Source organism: Aotus nancymaae, unplaced genomic scaffold (genome assembly GCF_030222135.1).
Source record: "Aotus nancymaae isolate 86718 unplaced genomic scaffold, 86718_ANA_hifiasm-v0.15.2.pri h1tg000025l, whole genome shotgun sequence".
Classification (NCBI taxonomy): Eukaryota; Metazoa; Chordata; class Mammalia; order Primates; family Aotidae; genus Aotus; species Aotus nancymaae.
The window spans coordinates 21173408-21180082 of record NW_026988438.1 but is presented as its reverse complement, the minus strand read 5'-3'; the positions used below and the strand labels follow the sequence as shown (position 1 = coordinate 21180082).

General features: G+C 35.7%; 1 non-coding gene across 1 annotated transcript; it reads right to left on the bottom strand.

The window, feature by feature from the left end:
* Positions 1-2152: 2152 nt before the first annotated feature.
* LOC135276556 (U4 spliceosomal RNA) lies at positions 2153-2291 on the bottom strand. Its single transcript, XR_010344116.1, has one exon. It is a non-coding gene; the product is annotated as a U4 spliceosomal RNA (small nuclear RNA).
* Between the last annotated feature and the right edge of the window lie 4384 nt (positions 2292-6675).

Genomic DNA, 6675 nt, shown 5'->3' with positions numbered 1-6675 from the left:
AAATGATAAAACATTCTAGGCAAAAGAGAGAGGGTGAATGATATGGTTTGGTTCTGTGTCCCTACTTAAATCTCATCTTGTATGTCCCATAATTCCGATGTATTATGAGAGGGACCTGGTGGGAGATGATTGTATGTTGGGGGTGGGTCTTTCCTATGCTGTACTTGTGAGAGTGAATGGCTCTCACGAGATCTGATGGCTTTGTAAGGCAGAGTTTCCCTGCACAAGCTCTCTCTTTGCCTGCTGCCATCCATGTAAGATGTGACTTGCTCCTCTTTGCTTTCTGCCATGATTGTGAGGCTTCCCCAGCCACGTGGAACTGTGAGTTCGCCATTAAACCTTCTTTTCCTTGTAAATTGCCCAGTCTCAGGTATGTCTTTATCAGCAGTCTGAAAATGGACTAATACAGTGAACAACAATGAGATGCATTTTAAGCATCAGTTTTCTGCTGCCGCTTTTATGTGCATTATTTCATCCTCAGTGCCTGAATACTGCCTGGCACAGGGAAGGTATTTAATAAACATTTATTGACTTCTTCTCTGAAACATGAGAATTTGGCTTAGCTTTTTCCCTTCTGCTCTCAAATATTTATGGCTTAATTATTATTTTTAATTTGTCTATTGATCTCTTCTCTAATTCAAGTGCTATGTTTACATCATTTTAAAAAAAATCGTATGTGCCATTAACTACTAACAGCATCACTTGCCCCCCGACTCATGGAATAAAGACTCCCATGTACCTCTTTTTCCTTTACCTTTCTCTGCCTTCTGCTTCCCATTAGCTATCTTCCATAGCTTTACTTTTATATTATTAAATTTGTTGACATTTATGTTTCATTTCTGAAACCACAATCATGCTTTTCCTCCCTTGTGTCTCAGGATCAAATGTAATAATGGCTACAAACTGTACAAATAAATGAAACTTTTGAAACCAATGCTTTAAGACTACTATCTCAGAGGTTCTGGCAGCTAAATAGCATCTGCTGAGTTGTCAGCTGAGGACTGTGGCCTGGACTCGCCCTGTAGTGTTTTTATTTGGCATAGATAATATTTTATACCTTTGAACCAATATTTAAAAGCTACATGATTTTAGGTTGACTCTTTTTTTTTTTTATTGCATTTTAGGTTTTGGGGTACATGTGAAGAACGTGCAAGACTGTTGCATAGGTGCATATGTGGCAGTGTGATTTGCTGCCTTCCTCCCCTTCACCTATATATGGCATTTCTCCCCATGCTATCTCTCCCCAACTCCCTACCCCCCGCTGTCCCTCCCCTATTTCCCCCCAACAGACCCCAGTGTGTAGTGCTCCCCTCCCTGTGTCCATGTGTTCTCATTGTTCAACACCCGCCTATGAGTGAGAACATGCGGTGTTTGATTTTGTGTTCTTGTGTCAGTTTGCTGAGAATGATGGTTTCCAGGTTCATCTATGTCCCTACAAAGGACGTGAACTCATCATTTTTGATGGCTGCATAATATTCCATGGTGTATATGTGCCACATTTTCCCTGTCCAGTCTATCATTGATGGGCATTTAAAGAGCAAGTGAACAGTATTTATGCTGTTTCTTTATTGTCAAATGATGTGCTAGCATTAGATTTCTTTTCTGTAGGAACAATGTCACCATACTTGGGTTGCTCCTAGGAGAAACGTTTCTAGCATCTTTATACCCTTTGCATTGTAATACTAGCATGTAAAATTCCCCTTCTCCCAGAATTTTTTCCTTCTATTGTATTTCTTGCTCCAGTCTGGATTAGAGACTTTCCAGGTCTGCTGCACTTGAGGATGCTCCATTTTTCTGAAACTCCTACTATTCGGAGGCTATATCCTCTGGAATGTTCTTTTATCTGTCTCTTCTCATTCACTTTTTCTGCCACACTTTCTTTCCTACACTTTAAAATACATTATTGCTTTTTCATTTTAGCAACATTAATATAAATCCCTAACGATGCGTTCACACACTCTAGTTGATACTTTCCTCAAGAATCCTAGCTTTGTTTGATCTCTCTGATCATATCAGAAATTTCTCTTCTGCTTCCCTAGTAATCTATTTTTCTCTGATGTTAAATTTTCTATTTTCTTATTTTGGTCATTATCAAATCATTTCATGATTTGATTCTTTTCTTTTCTTTTTTTCTTTTTTTTTAAATTATCAGTCTCCGTAGAGACTGTCAAAAATTGCCACTGCCAACTGTATTGCAAGTCGTCACAGTGGGGTATTGGGAAAAGTTCAATTAGCAATAATCGCGCCTAGGATAAACCTCATCGGCTACGTTTCTGCCACTGTGCAAAGCTTCTTTTCTTATACCTAATGATCCTTGGTTGTCCTTAATGACAATTAGGTGAAGGGGTGAGTGGGTGGTTTGGGGGGTTCTTTGCTATTATGCAAATAGGTATGTTTTTGTTTCAGATCTCTGCCTTAATTGGTATTCTGACAAGGAGCTCTCTTTGGAATGAGGCATGGGAATGCCAGTGCATGACTTTTTTTTTTTTCCTTAGTCAGAGTTTGGTGGATGTAGTCTGATTGCTCTGAGAATCAGGATTCACTTCTTTCTAGTAAGTCTGATTTATTGATTTATTTAGCACTGCCTGAAAATCTAACAACTACATATTCCCTAGACTCCACAACAGCCATGATTTGGGGAGTAAAGTAGGTTCTGTGCATTAGATACAATTGTATCATATTTGTAAAGTAGAAGAGAGAAAAAAACCATCTTCCTGCTGTCTTTTTGTTCTTTTCTGCTGGCAATAAAGGTGTCAGAGATGTATCTCTGCAGGAATGTTCCAATCTCCAATCTCCAGCTTTCTGTTTGTCAGAGTGTAGGCAGGCACTCTTTACTGAGTCCTGTGTTTTGATCTGTGAGTTCATGAGCTCCATGGTTTCCATAGTTCTGCTTGTTACAGAAGTAGCAATTGCTCTTGTGGATCAGTTCTATACTACTCTGGAAATAATTTCTGAAAGGCAATTGTAGATCCTGCTGCTCTATCACTTCCATTGATTTTATAATTACCTAATTCCCTTTATTTAATCTTGAGTTGCTTTAAAAAAAAAACCCATAGTTGTTTTTGTTTCAGTACTGACATCTGACAGACAGAATGAGAAGGTAGGGAACTGGAAATCAGGCTACAGAGCCTTAAATGTCAGAATGGGGAGAATAAAGAAATTATCAGGAAAACATTTGCAGTAGTTTTCCTGATAATTTCTTTAGAGAGGAGCCATTTCGGATTGGTATAAGGCTCAGAAAAAAGCCTGATGCCTATGTCTGAGTTGAAATGAGGAAGAATGGAGGGACATCTATTCCAGTTTTTCTGTACATACAACTTCAGTTAATTTTGCTATTTTCAAACCCATATCTCACTCCTAGCCTCCATTACACCTGCTGCTTTTGGGTTTCCATGAACAGATCGGGCAACTTTGGCCTTATAGTTCTTATACAATGTATTCTCTCCTGTTTTTATTGAGAAATGCTCCAATTATCTTTCCATCTTCCAAAAATTTGTTGAACTTCTTGACATACTAGTTATACTCCAAAAGCATATTCCTGATGGTTATGTCTATATTTTCATTTCATTAGAATGTATAGAGACAGATGCTTTTTCAATCTGGATCTTTATCCAGGGTCTTATTTGAATTACCTGATCTACTGGTTTCAGAAGCAGAAGTTGAAGAAGAAATGCTGTCTATCATAAAAGTGATATATCTAGTCATTTAATATGTTAAATACTTTTCTAAATTTTAATAATTGTGAAGTTTTTAAAAGCAATCTTTTTAAAGCTTATACCTTTTTTCTCCTTAGAGAAAAAAACGTTTTAAACTCTTGAATGTTTTATTCCTGGTAGACAAGCAAATATCATCATTTTCTATTTAAACCTACTCATCGAAATTGGAAAAACATAGGTTTTTCAGTTAGAAGAAAATTTGTATGCAAATTTTGATGTTGCCACTTATAACTTTGGAAGGTGAAGAAAATTATTCCTTCTGAGCTTCAGTTTTTAAAACATTTTTAAAAGTAGGTATGAATATTTACTATGCAGTAGTCAAGTAAGAATTAAATATTATGAGGTAGACAAATGAAGATGACTACTATAGTGCCTACTCTCTAGTACTTGTTCACCTTTTTTTTTTTTTTTTTTTTTTAAATGCTCTCCTTTGGATAACTAGAAAAGTTTCTAAAAGTGACTTTCTTCTTGTTGCTTCATGAACTTAAAGATGTTCTTGAAGCATAGGAAAATCAAGTACATAGAAAAATCCATTAAGAACATGGAGAGTAAAGTTTACTGTTTTGCCCCAGGAAGGCACCTTGATAATATATACAGAGATAAAATGGTTTAATATCTTTAAATTGTGCTAGATAATAGAGACAACAATGGATGAAAAGTTCTAAGATGCATTACAGACCTCTAGTCTGAAATTTTTAAAAGAACATTGCAATCAAGATAACAAAGTATACTGAATCTCAAAGAGATCTCGCTTTCCTTCTAATTCATTATCCTGAGCATTGAGTGAATTGTCATAGCTTCTGAAAGCTGTATAAAATCTATAATTTTGGAGATATAATTGAGGAAAGGATGGTATAAAGGATGAAGATCTATGTGACCTTTTATAATTTTACTCTGAGTTTTCTTTTAAAAGTATTTTAAAAAATATTTCTCTTTGGGAAAAGTGGCATTGAAAGTCATCATCAGCATATGGTGATTATAATGACTAAAAGATAAGTTTTTATTTTCTACCATGACCTGGCCATCGAAATAAAATACTAGTTTCTAGTATTATTAAGCTTAATGTCTTTAGGCATAATGAAATGTTCAGTCACAAACAAATAGACCAGTACTCTCTGATTGTATCTTAAATTAAATGAGCCAATGAAAATGAAGTCCCTACTTCCAAGGTAACAACCCAGTAAGAGGTGGACCAAGAAAGAATATGACCTGGTTTTAATGGTTAGGAGAGCTGGTACAAATACTTTTTATATCTCTAATCAGGAAATATTGCTTCTGAGACCACTGCTTTTTTTTTTTAACGTTATGTTTAAGATATGAATAAACTCCTTTGACTTCTCCCTTAAGTACACAAACAGTTTGAGCAGGCCAAAATAGTTACAGCATGAGCTAAGGACCATTGATAAAACATAAGGCCAAAGCAAGAACACCTGAGCCCCGAGGAGATTGTACAAGTTTCCAGAGGGGGGAAAAACAAAAATAAAAACAGAAACAAAACAAAATTTCCTTTAAAAGATCAATAAGAAGAGTGACATTAGACTTCTTAGTAGTACTGAAAGTTAGAAGGCGGTCTTGACATTGCCCGGTGGAAATGATTTCCAATCTAGAATTCTGTACTATCAATCAAATGTAAACATAAAAATATTTTCAGACACACAAGACATGGAAAAAATCTTACATCTATCCTTTCCTAGGAAACTGTTGAAGCATATGCTCCCCCAAAACAGGGAGTAAACCAAGAAAAGGAGAATGATATATGGTATCTAGGAAATGGAACATTTAGTATAAGGGAAAGGTAAGGAGAATTCCTAGGATAACAGCAAAGGAGAATGTGAGGAAGATAACTAGAGAGCAACCTGGCCAGGCTAAGGAAGTAAGAGGTGTCTGGAAGAGATGTCCCTGTGAAGATGGAATTGTTAGGATTCCTGATGTGTTGGAATATATTGAATAAAGATTTATATAACTGGGGTAATTTTTAGGGATGAAGAATAATAATTACATAAAAATTAGATCAATAAAAATATTTTGTGTCAGATTGGGAAAGTATATATAGTATACTACATGGATCAGTCATAAATAGCATTTACTTAATTATAATAAAGAAATATCTGCCAGAGACCCAAGAAACAGCAATGTGCATTGACCTGTCTTATTTTAATTTCTTAGTACACCAAAGTTTACTGCTAATGGTTTGTAAATGTTGAGCATACTTCTATGAGCTATTTATAATATGTACATAGTTAATTACTCATCAATTATTATTTTTATTATTATCTTTAAAGAGAGGGTCTCACTATGTTGCCCAGGCTGAAGTGCGGTGGCACAATCATAGCTCCTGAAACTCCTGGGCTCAAGGGCTCTCCCCACCTCAGCTTCCTGAGTGGCTAGAATTATGAGCTTATACTGCCACACCCAATTAATTTAAAAATTGTTTTAGAGACTGGATCTCACTGTGTTGTCCAGGTTGGTCTAGAACTGCTGGCTTCGAGTGATAATTCCACCTTGGCCTCTCAAAATGCTGGGATTGCAGACTTGAGCCATTATATCTGGCCAATTATTTCTTATGAGCTAACTATGATTTTAGAGATAACAAGTCAATGACCAACTTTTTGAGGATCTATGTTACATATTCAAGATGGATATCCTAAGTATCTATGTATAATAAATAATTGCTGATAATTAAAAATGTTTTAAGTGGATACTTATAAATACAACAACAGTGCATGCTCTTATTATTTACCATTGATGAAAGTGATTTTTTTGAAAAGAGTCAATGCATTTCCATTTTGCCTGTTGATAAAATATTGGCATTTACTACAACAGAGAGGATGAAAAATTGCAAATAATTTTCATCAAGATACTAAGTAAAAGAGAAAGTGCTGTTAATGGGATGCTGTACCAAATACTGCATTAAAGGATAGCAATCATAAATATCTGTGGCTGGTAGATGGAGGCAATG